This window comes from Camelus dromedarius, chromosome 11 (genome assembly GCF_036321535.1).
Source record: "Camelus dromedarius isolate mCamDro1 chromosome 11, mCamDro1.pat, whole genome shotgun sequence".
In the NCBI taxonomy this organism is placed as follows: domain Eukaryota; kingdom Metazoa; phylum Chordata; class Mammalia; order Artiodactyla; family Camelidae; genus Camelus; species Camelus dromedarius.
The window spans coordinates 64,212,146-64,228,477 of record NC_087446.1 but is presented as its reverse complement, the minus strand read 5'-3'; the positions used below and the strand labels follow the sequence as shown (position 1 = coordinate 64,228,477).

Below are 16,332 nucleotides of genomic sequence, written 5' to 3'. Positions count from 1 at the left end.
CATCTAGCACAAATGGAAATGGATGCAGGAGAAACTTTTACTCTGGCTTCTCAGTATGTTTCATAGTGTCGACTTGAAGTTCGTGCCGTTTTCACTATAAAACCGATTTGGAGCAAGTACCACGCCATATATATGTATGGAGTTTAATTTGCAACTTAAAAGATACTATGTGTTCCCAACCAGCTAGGTGAAGGACGGCTTTCACACACACATAACTCTCAGAACTGAGCATGTGGAGAGACGTTCTTTAATCTAGCAAAAAGGGAATGGGTTGCAGGAGAAACTCTTACTCTGGTTTCTCAGTCTGTTTCCTACTGACGGTTTGAAATTCCTGCTGTTATCACAGTAAAACGGTTTTAGAGCTAGTACCTACCCATATATATGTATGGGGTGTAGTTTGCAACTGAAAAGAAACTTTTTGTTCCCAACAAGCTAGGTGAAGGACGGCTTTCACACACACTTATTTCTCAGAACTGAGCATGTGGAGAGACGTTCGTTCATCTAGCACAAAGGGAACGGGTTGCAGGGTAAACTCTTTCTCTAGTTTCTCAGTCTGTTTCCTAGTGCCGGTTTGAAGTTCATGCAATTTTCAGTGTATTACCGAGTTGGAGCAACTAACAACCCATATATATATATAGGGGGCAGTTTGCAAATTAAAATAATTTTTGTGTTCCCTACAAGCTCGTTGAAGGACGGCTTACACACACTCATTTCTTAGAACTGAGCATGTGGAGTGACGTTCGTTCATCTAGCACAAATGAAAAGGTTTGCTGGGGAAAATTTTACACTGGTTTCTCAGTCTGTTTCCTAGTGCCGGATGGAATTTCCTGCAGTTTTCACAGTAAAAAGGTGTTGGATCTAGAACCTCCCCATGTAAATGTATGGAGTGTAGTTTGCAAATGAAAAGAAACTTTGTGTTCACAAAAAGCTATGTGAACGAAGGCTTTCATACACAATTATCACTCAGAACTGAGCATGTAGGGAGACGTTCATTCATCTAGCAGAAAGAAAACTGGTTGTAGGAGAAACTTTTACTCTGGTTTCTCAGTCTGTTTCCTAGTGCCGGTTTGAAGTTTATGCTGATTTCACTGTAAAACCGAGTTGGAGCTAGTACTTCCCCATATATATGTATGGAGAATAGATTGCTACTGAAAAGAAACTATGTGTTCCCAACAAGCTAGGTGAATGAAGGCTTCCACACAATATTATCTCTAAGAAATGAGCTTGTGGAGAGACGTTCGTTCATCTAGCAAAAAGTGAAGCGGTTGCAGGAGAAACATTTACTCTGGTTTCTCAGTCTGTTTCCTACTGCCAGTTTGATGTTCCTGCATTTTTCTCTTTAAATCATAGTTGGGGCTAGTACTTCTCCTTATTTATGTATGGATTGTAGTTAGCAACTTAAAAGAAACTTTGTGTTCCCAACAAGCTAGGTGAAGGATGGTATTAACACACAATTATCACTCAGAACTGAGCATGTGGAGAGACGTTCCTTCATCTAGAACAAATGGAATGAGTTGCAGGGAAACTCTTATACTTGTTTCTCAGTCTTTTTCCTAGTGCCGGTTTGAAATTCCTGCATTTATCACTGTAAAAACGAATTGGAACTAGTAACTCCCCATATATATTTACGGAGTGTAGTTTGCAAATGAAAAGTAACTTTTTGTTCCTAACAAGCTAGGTAAAGAATGGCTTTAACACACATATCTCTCAGAACGAAGCATGTGGAGAGACGTTCGTTCATCTAGCACAAAGGGAACGGTTTGCAGGGGAAATCAATTCTGGTTTCTCAGTCTGTTTCCTAGTGCCAGTGTAGATCCTGCAGTTTTCACTGTAAAACAGATTTGGAGCCAGTACCTCCCCATATAAATATATGGAGTGTAATTTGCAACTGAAAAGGAACTTTGGGTTCCCAAGAAGCAAGGTGAAGTACGGCTTTCACACACACATATCTCTCAGAACAGATCATGTGGAGAGATGTTCGTTTATCTAGCACAAAGGGAACGGGTGGCAGGGTAAACTTGTACTCTGGTATATCATTCTGTTTCCTAGTGCCGTTTTGAAGTTCCTGCAGTTTTCATTGTAAAACAGATTTGGGGCTTGTACCTCCCAATATATATTTATGGAGTGTTGTTTGCAAATGAAAAAAAACTTTGTGTTCCACACAAGATACGTGTAGGACGGCTTTCACACACACTTATCTCTCAGAACAGAGCATGTGGATACACGTTCGTTCATCTAGCACAAAGGGGACGGTTTTCAGGGGAAACTCTTACTCTCATTTCTCAGTCTATTTCCTAGTGCCGGTGGATGTTCCTTCAGTTTTCACTGTAATACCGAGTTGGAGATAGTACTTCCCCATATATATGTATGCAGTGTAGTTGGCAACTGAAAAGAAACTTTGTGTTCCAAACAAGATATGTGAAATACGTCTTCACACTCACTTATATCTCAGAACTGAGCATGTGGAGAGACGTTCGTTCATCTAGCACAAAGGGAACGGTTTGCAGGAGAAATTTTACTCTGGATTCTCAGTCTCTTTCCTAGTGTTGGTTGAAGTTCCTCCAGTTTTCATTGTAAACCCAGTTGGAGCTAGTACTTCCCCATATATATTTATGGAGTGTAGTTAGCAACTGAAAAGAAACTTTGTGTTCCCAACAACCTAGGTGAAGTACGACTTTCACACACACTTACCTCTCTGAAATGAGCATGTGGAGAGACGTTCGTTCATCTATCACAAATGACACGGGTGGCAGGGGGAAACATTTACTCTGGTTTCTTACTCTGTTTCGTAGTGACAGTTTGAAGTTCCTGCAGTTTTCACTGTAAAAACAAGTTGGAGCTAGAACCTCCCCATATATATGTATGGAGTGTAATTTGCTACTGAATAGAAACTTTGTTTTCCCAACAAGATAGGTGAAGGTCGGCTTTCACACACACTTATCTCTCAGAACTGAGCATGTGGAGAGACGTTCATTCATCTTGCACAAAGAGAACGGTTTGCAGGAGAAACTATTTTTCTGGTTTCTCAGTCTGTTTACTAGTGCGGTATTATGTTAACACAGTTTTCACTTTAAAAACGATTTGGAGCTATTATTTCAACATATATATTTATGGAGTGTAGTTTGCAACTGAAAAGAAATTTTGTGTTCCCAACAAGCTAGGTGAAGGACGGCTTTCACACACAATCATTTCTCAGAACTGAGCATGTGGAGTGACGTTCGTTCATCTAGCAAAAATGAAAATTTTGCTGGAGAAACTTTTACTCTGGTTTCTCAGTCTGTTTCCTAGTGCCTGATGGAATTTCCTGCAGTTTTCACAGTAAAAACTTGTTGGATCTTGAACTTAACCATGTAAATTTATGGAGTGTAGTTGGCAAATGAAAAGAAACTTTGTGTTCCCAACAAGCTAGGTGAAGGATGGTATTAACACACAATTATCACTCAGAACTGAGCATGTGGAGAGACGTTCCTTCATCTAGAACAAATGGAATGAGTTGCAGGGAAACTCTTATATTTGTTTCTCAGTCTTTTTCCTAGTGCCGGTTTGAAATTCCTGCATTTATCTCTGTAAAAACGAATTGGAACTAGTAACTCCCCATATATATTTACGGAGTGTAGTTTGCAAATGAAAAGTAACTTTTTGTTCCTAACAAGCTAGGTAAAGAATGGCTTTAACACACATATCTCTCAGAACGAAGCATGTGGAGAGACGTTCGTTCATCTAGCACAAAGGGAACGGTTTGCAGGGGAAATCAATTCTGGTTTCTCAGTCTGTTTCCTAGTGCCAGTGTAGATCCTGCAGTTTTCACTGTAAAACGGATTTGGAGCCAGTACCTCCCCATATAAATATATGGAGTGCAATTTGCAACTGAAAAGGAACTTTGTGTTCCCAAGAAGCAAGGTGAAGTACGGCTTTCACACACACATATCTCTCAGAACAGATCATGTGGAGAGATGTTCGTTTATCTAGCACAAAGGGAACGGGTGGCAGGGTAAACTTGTACTCTGGTATATCATTCTGTTTCCTAGTGCCGTTTTGAAGTTCCTGCAGTTTTCATTGTAAAACAGATTTGGGGCTTGTACCTCCCAATATATATTTATGGAGTGTTGTTTGCAAATGAAAAAAAACTTTGTGTTCCACACAAGATACGTGTAGGACGGCTTTCACACACACTTATCTCTCAGAACAGAGCATGTGGATACACGTTCGTTCATCTAGCACAAAGGGGACGGTTTTCAGGGGAAACTCTTACTCTCATTTCTCAGTCTATTTCCTAGTGCCGGTGGATGTTCCTTCAGTTTTCACTGTAATACCGAGTTGGAGATAGTACTTCCCCATATATATGTATGCAGTGTAGTCGGCAACTGAAAAGAAACTTTGTGTTCCAAACAAGATATGTGAAATACGTCTTCACACTCACTTATATCTCAGAACTGAGCATGTGGAGAGACGTTCGTTCATCTAGCACAAAGGGAACGGTTTGCAGGAGAAATTTTACTCTGGATTCTCAGTCTCTTTCCTAGTGTTGGTTGAAGTTCCTCCAGTTTTCATTGTAAACCCAGTTGGAGCTAGTACTTCCCCATATATATTTATGGAGTGTAGTTTGCAACTGAAAAGAAATTTTGTGTTCCCAACAAGCTAGGTGAAGGACGGCTTTCACACACAAACATTTCTCAGAACTGAGCATGTGGAGTGACGTTCGTTCATCTAGCAAAAATGAAAATTTTGCTGGAGAAACTTTTACTCTGGTTTCTCAGTCTGTTTCCTAGTGCCTGATGGAATTTCCTGCAGTTTTCACAGTAAAAACTTGTTGGATCTTGAACTTAACCATGTAAATTTATGGAGTGTAGTTGGCAAATGAAAAGAAACTTTGTGTTCACAAAAAGCTATGTGAACGACGGCTTTCATACACAATTATCACTCAGAACTGAGTATGTGGAGAGACGTTCCTTCATCTAGCAGAAAGGAAACGGGTTGTAGGAGAAAGTTTTACTCTGGTTTCTCAGTCTGTTTCCTAGTGCCGGTTTCAAGTTTCTGCTGATTTCACTGTAAACCCGTTTTGGAGCTAGTACTTTCCCTTATAGATGTGTGCAGAGTAGATTGCTACTGAAAAGAAACTATGTGTTCCCAACAAGCTAGGTGAAGACGGCTTCAAAACAATATTATCTCTAAGAAATGACCTTGTGGAGAGACGTTCGTTCATCTAGCACAAAGTGAAGCGGTTGCAGGAGAAACATTTACTCTCGTTTCTCACTCTGTTTCCTACTGCCGGTTTGATGTTCCTGCATTTTTCACTGTAAAACCGAGTAGGAGTTAGTACCTCTACTTATATACGTATGGATTGTATTTAGCAACTGAAAAGAAACTATGTGTTCCCAACAAGCTAGGAGAAGGACGGCTTTAACACACAATTATCACTCAGAACTGAGCATGTGGAGAGACGTTCCTTCATCTAGAACAAATGGAATGCGTTGCAGGAGAAACTCTCATTCTGGTTTCAGTGTTTTTCCTAGTGCCGGTTTGAAGATCCTGCAGTTATCACTGTAAAAACGAATTGGAGCCAAGTAATTCCCATATATATTACGTAGTGTAGTTTGCAAATGAAAAGAAACTTTGTGTTCAAAAAAGCTAGTTGAAGGCGGCTTTCACACACACTTATCCCTCAGAACTGAGCATGTGGAGAGACGTTCATTCATCTAGCACAAAGGGAACGGTTTGCTGGGGAAACTCTTACTCTAGTTTCTCAGTCTGTTTCCTAGTACCGGTTTGAAGTTCCTGCAGATTTCATTGTAAAACGAGTTGGAGCTTGTACATCCCCATATATATTTATGGAGTGTAGTTTGCATCTGAAAAGAAACTTTGTGTTCCCAACAAGCAAGTTGGAGAACGGCTTTCACACACAATTATCTCTCAGAACTGAGCATGTGGAGGGACGTTCGTTCATCTAGCACAAAGGGAACCGGTTGCAGGATAAACTATTTCTCTGGTTTCTCAGTCTGTTTCCTACTGCCTGTTTGAAGTTTCTGCTGATTTCACTGTAAACCCGATTTGGAGCTAGTACTTTCCCTTATATATGTATGGAGAGTAGATTGCTACTGAAAAGAAACTATGTGTTCCCAAAAAGCTAGGTGATGGACGGCTTCCACACAATATTATCTCTAAGAAATGAGCTTGTGGAGAGACGTTCGTTCATCTAGCAAAAAGTGAACCGGTTGCAGGGAAACTTTTACTCTCGTTTATCAGTCTGTTTCCTACTGCCGGTTTGATGTTCCTGCATTTTTCACTGTAAAACCGAGTTGGAGATAGTACCTCTACTTATATATGTATGGATTTTAGTTAGCAACTTAAAAGAAACTTTGTGTTCCCAACAAGCTAGGTGAAGGACGGCTTTAACACACAATTATCACTCAGAACTGAGCATGTAGAGAGACGTTCCTTCAACTAGAACAAATGGAATGAGTTGAAGGGAAACTCTTATTCTGGTTTCTCAGACTTTTTCCTAGTGCCTGTTTGAAGTTCCTGCATTTATCACTGTAAAAACGAATTGGAGCTAGTAACTCCCCATATATATTTACAGAGTGTAGTTTGCAAATGAAAAGAAACTTTGTGTTCCTAACAAGCTAGGTGAAAGATGGCTTTCACACCCACATATCTCTCAGAAGTAAGCATGTGGAGAGACGTTCGTTCATCTAGAACAAATGGAACGGGTTTTAGGGGAAAATATTACTCTGGTTTCTCATTCTGTTCCCTAGTGCAGGTTTAAAGTTCCTGCATATTTTTTCAAACCCGAGTTGGAGATTGTACCTCCCCATATAAACGTATGGATTGTAGTTTGCAACTGAAAAGAAACTTTGTGTTCTAAACAAGCAAGGTGAAGGACGGCTTTCACATACAATTATCTCTCAGAACTGAGCATGTGGAGAGACGTTCATTCATGTAGCAAAAACTGAACCGGTTACAGGAGAAACTTTTACTCTAGTTTCTGTGTGTTTCCTAGTGCCGGTTTGAAGTCCCTGCAGTTTTCACTGTAAAATCAAGTTGGAGCTATTACCTCCCCATATATATATATGGAGATTAGTTTGCAAGTGAAAAGAAACTATGTGTTCGTAACAAGCAAGATGAAGGAAGGCTTTCACACACACTTATCTCTCAGAACTGAGCATGTGGAAAGAATTTCTTTCATCTAAAACAAATGGAATGGGTTGCAGGATAAACTTTTACTCTGGTTTCTCAGTGTGTTTCCTAGTGCCGGTTTGAAGTTCCTGCAGTTTTCACTGTAAAAATGAGTTGGAGCTAGTACCTCCCCATATATATGTATGGAGTGTTGTTTGCAACTGAAAAGAAACTTTGTGTTCCGAACAACCTAGGTGAAGGAAGGCTTTCACACACACTTATCACTCGGAACACAGCATGTGGAGACAAGTTCGTTCATCTAGCACAAAGGGAAAGGGTTGCAGGAGAAACTATTACTCTGGTTTCTCAGTAATTTTCATAGTGTCGACTTGAAGTTCATGCCGTTTTCACTGTAAAACCGAGTTGGAGCTTGTACACCACGCCATATACATGTATGGAGTGTAATTTGCAACTTAAAAGAAACTATGTGTTCCCAACAAGCTAGGTGAAGGACGGCTTCCAAACAATATTATCTCTAAGAAATGAGCTTGTGGAGAGACGTTCGTTCATCTAGCACAAAGTGAAGCGGTTGCAGGAGAAACTTTTACTCTCGTTTCTCAGTCTGTTTCCTACTGCCGATTTGATGTTCCTGCATTTTTCACTGTAAAACTGAGTAGGAGTTAGTACCTCTACTTATATACGTATGGATTGTATTTAGCAACTGAAAAGAAACTATGTGTTCCCAACAAGCTAGGAGAAGGACGGCTTTAACACACAATTATCACTCAGAACTGAGCATGTGGAGAGACGTTCCTTCATCTAGAACAAATGGAATGCGTTGCAGGAGAAACTCTTATTCTGGTTTCTCAGTGTTTTTCCTAGTGCCGGTTTGAAGATCCTGCAGTTATCACTGTAAAAACGAATTGGAGCCAAGTAATTCCCATATATATTACGTAGTGTAGTTTGCAAATGAAAAGAAACTTTGTGTTCCAAAAAAGCTAGTTGAAGGCGGCTTTCACACACACTTATCCCTCAGAACTGAGCATGTGGAGAGACGTTCATTCATCTAGCACAAAGGGAACGGTTTGCTGGGGAAACTCTTACTCTAGTTTCTCAGTCTGTTTCCTAGTACCGATTTGAAGTTCCTGCAGATTTCATTGTAAAACGAGTTGGAGCTTGTACATCCCCATATATATTTATGGAGTGTAGTTTGCATCTGAAAAGAAACTTTGTGTTCCCAACAAGCAAGTTGGAGAACGGCTTTCACACACAATTATCTCTCAGAACTGAGCATGTGGAGAGACTTTCGTTCATCTAGCACAAAGGGAACCGGTTGCAAGTAAACTATTTCTCTGGTTTCTCAGTCTGTTTCCTACTGCCGGTTTGAAGTTTCTGCTGATTTCACTGTAAACCCGATTTGGAGCTAGTACTTTCCCTTATATATGTATGGAGAGTAGATTGCTACTGAAAAGAAACTATGTGTTCCCAACAAGCTAGGTGATGGACGGCTTCCACACAATATTATCTCTAAGAAATGAGCTTGTGGAGAGACGTTCGTTCATCTAGCAAAAAGTGAACCGGTTGCAGGGAAACTTTTACTCTCATTTATCAGTCTGTTTCCTACTGCCGGTTTGATGTTCCTGCATTTTTCACTGTAAAACCGAGTTGGAGATAGTACCTCTACTTATATATGTATGGATTTTAGTTAGCAACTTAAAAGAAACTTTGTGTTCCCAACAAGCTAGGTGAAGGACGGCTTTAACACACAATTATCACTCAGAACTGAGCATGTAGAGAGACGTTCCTTCAACTAGAACAAATGGAATGAGTTGAAGGGAAACTCTTATTCTGGTTTCTCAGTCTTTTTCCTAGTGCCTGTTTGAAGTTCCTGCATTTATCACTGTAAAAACGAATTGGAACTAGTAACTCCCCATATATATTTACGGAGTGTAGTTTGCAAATGAAAAGTAACTTTTTGTTCCTAACAAGCTAGGTAAAGAATGGCTTTAACACACATATCTCTCAGAACGAAGCATGTGGAGAGACGTTCGTTCATCTAGCACAAAGGGAACGGTTTGCAGGGGAAATCAATTCTGGTTTCTCAGTCTGTTTCCTAGTGCCAGTGTAGATCCTGCAGTTTTCACTGTAAAACAGATTTGGAGCCAGTACCTCCCCATATAAATATATGGAGTGTAGTTTGCAACTGAAAAGGAACTTTGTGTTCCCAAGAAGCAAGGTGAAGTACGGCTTTCACACACACATATCTCTCAGAACAGATCATGTGGAGAGATGTTCGTTTATCTAGCACAAAGGGAACGGGTGGCAGGGGAAACTTGTACTCTGGTATATCATTCTGTTTCCTAGTGCCGTTTTGAAGTTCCTGCAGTTTTCATTGTAAAACAGATTTGGGGCTTGTACCTCCCAATATATATTTATGGAGTGTTGTTTGCAAATGAAAAAAAACTTTGTGTTCCACACAAGATACGTGTAGGACGGCTTTCACACACACTTATCTCTCAGAACAGAGCATGTGGATACACGTTCGTTCATCTAGCACAAAGGGGACGGTTTTCAGGGGAAACTCTTACTCTCATTTCTCAGTCTATTTCCTAGTGCCGGTGGATGTTCCTTCAGTTTTCACTGTAATACCGAGTTGGAGATAGTACTTCCCCATATATATGTATGCAGTGTAGTTGGCAACTGAAAAGAAACTTTGTGTTCCAAACAAGATATGTGAAATACGTCTTCACACTCACTTATATCTCAGAACTGAGCATGTGGAGAGACGTTCGTTCATCTAGCACAAAGGGAACGGTTTGCAGGAGAAATTTTACTCTGGATTCTCAGTCTCTTTCCTAGTGTTGGTTGAAGTTCCTCCAGTTTTCATTGTAAACCCAGTTGGAGCTAGTACTTCCCCATATATATTTATGGAGTGTAGTTAGCAACTGAAAAGAAACTTTGTGTTCCCAACAACCTAGGTGAAGTACGACTTTCACACACACTTACCTCTCTGAAATGAGCATGTGGAGAGACGTTCGTTCATCTATCACAAATGACACGGGTGGCAGGGGAAACATTTACTCTGGTTTCTTACTCTGTTTCGTAGTGACAGTTTGAAGTTCCTGCAGTTTTCACTGTAAAAACAAGTTGGAGCTAGAACCTCCCCATATATATGTATGGAGTGTAATTTGCTACTGAATAGAAACTTTGTTTTCCCAACAAGATAGGTGAAGGTCGGCTTTCACACACACTTATCTCTCAGAACTGAGCATGTGGAGAGACGTTCATTCATCTTGCACAAAGAGAACGGTTTGCAGGAGAAACTATTTTTCTGGTTTCTCAGTCTGTTTACTAGTGCGGTATTATGTTAACACAGTTTTCACTTTAAAAACGATTTGGAGCTATTATTTCCCCATATATATTTATGGAGTGTAGTTTGCAACTGAAAAGAAATTTTGTGTTCCCAACAAGCTAGGTGAAGGACGGCTTTCACACACAATCATTTCTCAGAACTGAGCATGTGGAGTGACGTTCGTTCATCTAGCAAAAATGAAAATTTTGCTGGAGAAACTTTTACTCTGGTTTCTCAGTCTGTTTCCTAGTGCCTGATGGAATTTCCTGCAGTTTTCACAGTAAAAACTTGTTGGATCTTGAACTTAACCATGTAAATTTATGGAGTGTAGTTGGCAAATGAAAAGAAACTTTGTGTTCACAAAAAGCTATGTGAACGACGGCTTTCATACACAATTATCACTCAGAACTGAGTATGTGGAGAGACGTTCCTTCATCTAGCAGAAAGGAAACGGGTTGTAGGAGAAAGTTTTACTCTGGTTTCTCAGTCTGTTTCCTAGTGCCGGTTTCAAGTTTCTGCTGATTTCACTGTAAACCCGTTTTGGAGCTAGTACTTTCCCTTATAGATGTGTGCAGAGTAGATTGCTACTGAAAAGAAACTATGTGTTCCCAACAAGCTAGGTGAAGACGGCTTCCAAACAATATTATCTCTAAGAAATGACCTTGTGGAGAGACGTTCGTTCATCTAGCACAAAGTGAAGCGGTTGCAGGAGAAACATTTACTCTCGTTTCTCACTCTGTTTCCTACTGCCGGTTTGATGTTCCTGCATTTTTCACTGTAAAACCGAGTAGGAGTTAGTACCTCTACTTATATACGTATGGATTGTATTTAGCAACTGAAAAGAAACTATGTGTTCCCAACAAGCTAGGAGAAGGACGGCTTTAACACACAATTATCACTCAGAACTGAGCATGTGGAGAGACGTTCCTTCATCTAGAACAAATGGAATGCATTGCAGGAGAAACTCTCATTCTGGTTTCAGTGTTTTTCCTAGTGCCGGTTTGAAGATCCTGCAGTTATCACTGTAAAAACGAATTGGAGCCAAGTAATTCCCATATATATTACGTAGTGTAGTTTGCAAATGAAAAGAAACTTTGTGTTCAAAAAAGCTAGTTGAAGGCGGCTTTCACACACACTTATCCCTCAGAACTGAGCATGTGGAGAGACGTTCATTCATCTAGCACAAAGGGAACGGTTTGCTGGGGAAACTCTTACTCTAGTTTCTCAGTCTGTTTCCTAGTACCGTTTTGAAGTTCCTGCAGATTTCATTGTAAAACGAGTTGGAGCTTGTACATCCCCATATATATTTATGGAGTGTAGTTTGCATCTGAAAAGAAACTTTGTGTTCCCAACAAGCAAGTTGGAGAACGGCTTTCACACACAATTATCTCTCAGAACTGAGCATGTGGAGGGACGTTCGTTCATCTAGCACAAAGGGAACCGGTTGCAGGATAAACTATTTCTCTGGTTTCTCAGTCTGTTTCCTACTGCCGGTTTGAAGTTTCTGCTGATTTCACTGTAAACCCGATTTGGAGCTAGTACTTTCCCTTATATATGTATGGAGAGTAGATTGCTACTGAAAAGAAACTATGTGTTCCCAACAAGCTAGGTGATGGACGGCTTCCACACAATATTATCTCTAAGAAATGAGCTTGTGGAGAGACGTTCGTTCATCTAGCAAAAAGTGAACCGGTTGCAGGGAAAATTTTACTCTCGTTTATCAGTCTGTTTCCTACTGCCGGTTTGATGTTCCTGCATTTTTCACTGTAAAACCGAGTTGGAGATAGTACCTCTACTTATATATGTATGGATTTTAGTTAGCAACTTAAAAGAAACTTTGTGTTCCCAACAAGCTAGGTGAAGGATGGTATTAACACACAATTATCACTCAGAACTGAGCATGTGGAGAGACGTTCCTTCATCTAGAACAAATGGAATGAGTTGCAGGGAAACTCTTATACTTTTTTCTCAGTCTTTTTCCTAGTGCCGGTTTGAAATTCCTGCATTTATCACTGTAAAAACGAATTGGAACTAGTAACTCCCCATATATATTTACGGAGTGTAGTTTGCAAATGAAAAGTAACTTTTTGTTCCTAACAAGCTAGGTAAAGAATGGCTTTAACACACATATCTCTCAGAACGAAGCATGTGGAGAGACGTTCGTTCATCTAGCACAAAGGGAACGGTTTGCAGGGGAAATCAATTCTGGTTTCTCAGTCTGTTTCCTAGTGCCAGTGTAGATCCTGCAGTTTTCACTGTAAAACAGATTTGGAGCCAGTACCTCCCCATATAAATATATGGAGTGTAGTTTGCAACTGAAAAGGAACTTTGTGTTCCCAAGAAGCAAGGTGAAGTACGGCTTTCACACACACATATCTCTCAGAACAGATCATGTGGAGAGATGTTCGTTTATCTAGCACAAAGGGAACGGGTGGCAGGGGAAACTTGTACTCTGGTATATCATTCTGTTTCCTAGTGCCGTTTTGAAGTTCCTGCAGTTTTCATTGTAAAACAGATTTGGGGCTTGTACCTCCCAATATATATTTATGGAGTGTTGTTTGCAAATGAAAAAAAACTTTGTGTTCCACACAAGATACGTGTAGGACGGCTTTCACACACACTTATCTCTCAGAACAGAGCATGTGGATACACGTTCGTTCATCTAGCACAAAGGGGACGGTTTTCAGGGGAAACTCTTACTCTCATTTCTCAGTCTATTTCCTAGTGCCGGTGGATGTTCCTTCAGTTTTCACTGTAATACCGAGTTGGAGATAGTACTTCCCCATATATATGTATGCAGTGTAGTTGGCAACTGAAAAGAAACTTTGTGTTCCAAACAAGATATGTGAAATACGTCTTCACACTCACTTATATCTCAGAACTGAGCATGTGGAGAGACGTTCGTTCATCTAGCACAAAGGGAACGGTTTGCAGGAGAAATTTTACTCTGGATTCTCAGTCTCTTTCCTAGTGTTGGTTGAAGTTCCTCCAGTTTTCATTGTAAACCCAGTTGGAGCTAGTACTTCCCCATATATATTTATGGAGTGTAGTTAGCAACTGAAAAGAAACTTTGTGTTCCCAACAACCTAGGTGAAGTACGACTTTCACACACACTTACCTCTCTGAAATGAGCATGTGGAGAGACGTTCGTTCATCTATCACAAATGACACGGGTGGCAGGGGAAACATTTACTCTGGTTTCTTACTCTGTTTCGTAGTGACAGTTTGAAGTTCCTGCAGTTTTCACTGTAAAAACAAGTTGGAGCTAGAACCTCCCCATATATATGTATGGAGTGTAATTTGCTACTGAATAGAAACTTTGTTTTCCCAACAAGATAGGTGAAGGTCGGCTTTCACACACACTTATCTCTCAGAACTGAGCATGTGGAGAGACGTTCATTCATCTTGCACAAAGAGAACGGTTTGCAGGAGAAACTATTTTTCTGGTTTCTCAGTCTGTTTACTAGTGCGGTATTATGTTAACACAGTTTTCACTTTAAAAACGATTTGGAGCTATTATTTCCCCATATATATTTATGGAGTGTAGTTTGCAACTGAAAAGAAATTTTGTGTTCCCAACAAGCTAGGTGAAGGACGGCTTTCACACACAATCATTTCTCAGAACTGAGCATGTGGAGTGACGTTCGTTCATCTAGCAAAAATGAAAATTTTGCTGGAGAAACTTTTACTCTGGTTTCTCAGTCTGTTTCCTAGTGCCTGATGGAATTTCCTGCAGTTTTCACAGTAAAAACTTGTTGGATCTTGAACTTAACCATGTAAATTTATGGAGTGTAGTTGGCAAATGAAAAGAAACTTTGTGTTCACAAAAAGCTATGTGAACGACGGCTTTCATACACAATTATCACTCAGAACTGAGTATGTGGAGAGACGTTCCTTCATCTAGCAGAAAGGAAACGGGTTGTAGGAGAAAGTTTTACTCTGGTTTCTCAGTCTGTTTCCTAGTGCCGGTTTCAAGTTTCTGCTGATTTCACTGTAAACCCGTTTTGGAGCTAGTACTTTCCCTTATAGATGTGTGCAGAGTAGATTGCTACTGAAAAGAAACTATGTGTTCCCAACAAGCTAGGTGAAGACGGCTTCCAAACAATATTATCTCTAAGAAATGACCTTGTGGAGAGACGTTCGTTCATCTAGCACAAAGTGAAGCGGTTGCAGGAGAAACATTTACTCTCGTTTCTCACTCTGTTTCCTACTGCCGGTTTGATGTTCCTGCATTTTTCACTGTAAAACCGAGTAGGAGTTAGTACCTCTACTTATATACGTATGGATTGTATTTAGCAACTGAAAAGAAACTATGTGTTCCCAACAAGCTAGGAGAAGGACGGCTTTAACACACAATTATCACTCAGAACTGAGCATGTGGAGAGACGTTCCTTCATCTAGAACAAATGGAATGCATTGCAGGAGAAACTCTCATTCTGGTTTCAGTGTTTTTCCTAGTGCCGGTTTGAAGATCCTGCAGTTATCACTGTAAAAACGAATTGGAGCCAAGTAATTCCCATATATATTACGTAGTGTAGTTTGCAAATGAAAAGAAACTTTGTGTTCAAAAAAGCTAGTTGAAGGCGGCTTTCACACACACTTATCCCTCAGAACTGAGCATGTGGAGAGACGTTCATTCATCTAGCACAAAGGGAACGGTTTGCTGGGGAAACTCTTACTCTAGTTTCTCAGTCTGTTTCCTAGTACCGTTTTGAAGTTCCTGCAGATTTCATTGTAAAACGAGTTGGAGCTTGTACATCCCCATATATATTTATGGAGTGTAGTTTGCATCTGAAAAGAAACTTTGTGTTCCCAACAAGCAAGTTGGAGAACGGCTTTCACACACAATTATCTCTCAGAACTGAGCATGTGGAGGGACGTTCGTTCATCTAGCACAAAGGGAACCGGTTGCAGGATAAACTATTTCTCTGGTTTCTCAGTCTGTTTCCTACTGCCGGTTTGAAGTTTCTGCTGATTTCACTGTAAACCCGATTTGGAGCTAGTACTTTCCCTTATATATGTATGGAGAGTAGATTGCTACTGAAAAGAAACTATGTGTTCCCAACAAGCTAGGTGATGGACGGCTTCCACACAATATTATCTCTAAGAAATGAGCTTGTGGAGAGACGTTCGTTCATCTAGCAAAAAGTGAACCGGTTGCAGGGAAACTTTTACTCTCGTTTATCAGTCTGTTTCCTACTGCCGGTTTGATGTTCCTGCATTTTTCACTGTAAAACCGAGTTGGAGATAGTACCTCTACTTATATATGTATGGATTTTAGTTAGCAACTTAAAAGAAACTTTGTGTTCCCAACAAGCTAGGTGAAGGACGGCTTTAACACACAATTATCACTCAGAACTGAGCATGTAGAGAGACGTTCCTTCAACTAGAACAAATGGAATGAGTTGAAGGGAAACTCTTATTCTGGTTTCTCAGACTTTTTCCTAGTGCCTGTTTGAAGTTCCTGCATTTATCACTGTAAAAACGAATTGGAGCTAGTAAATCCCCATATATATTTACAGAGTGTAGTTTGCAAATGAAAAGAAACTTTGTGTTCCTAACAAGCTAGGTGAAAGATGGCTTTCACACCCACATATCTTTCAGAAGTAAGCATGTGGAGAGACGTTCGTTCATCTAGAACAAATGGAACGGGTTGTAGGGGAAAATATTTCTCTGGTTTCTCATTCTGTTCCTAGTGCAGGTTTAAAGTTCCTGCATATTTTTTCAAACCCGAGTTGGAGATTGTACCTCCCCATATAAACGTATGGATTGTAGTTTGCAACTGAAAAGAAACTTTGTGTTCTAAACAAGCAAGGTGAAGGACGGCTTTCACATACAATTATCTCTCAGAACTGAGCATGTGGAGA

At 40.2% G+C, this 16,332-nt stretch overlaps 1 long non-coding RNA gene across 2 annotated transcripts in view; it reads right to left on the bottom strand.

The window, feature by feature from the left end:
• Positions 1-9,926: 9,926 nt before the first annotated feature.
• The window catches only part of LOC135322409 (uncharacterized), a 53,923-nt gene continuing 47,517 nt past the window's right edge, over positions 9,927-16,332 (bottom strand). For both annotated transcript variants that reach the window (XR_010382970.1, XR_010382969.1), the window contains 2 exons: positions 13,584-13,711; positions 9,927-10,247 (listed from right to left, as the gene is read on the bottom strand). This is a non-coding gene — a long non-coding RNA (uncharacterized LOC135322409). The remainder of the gene's footprint in view (positions 10,248-13,583; positions 13,712-16,332) is intronic.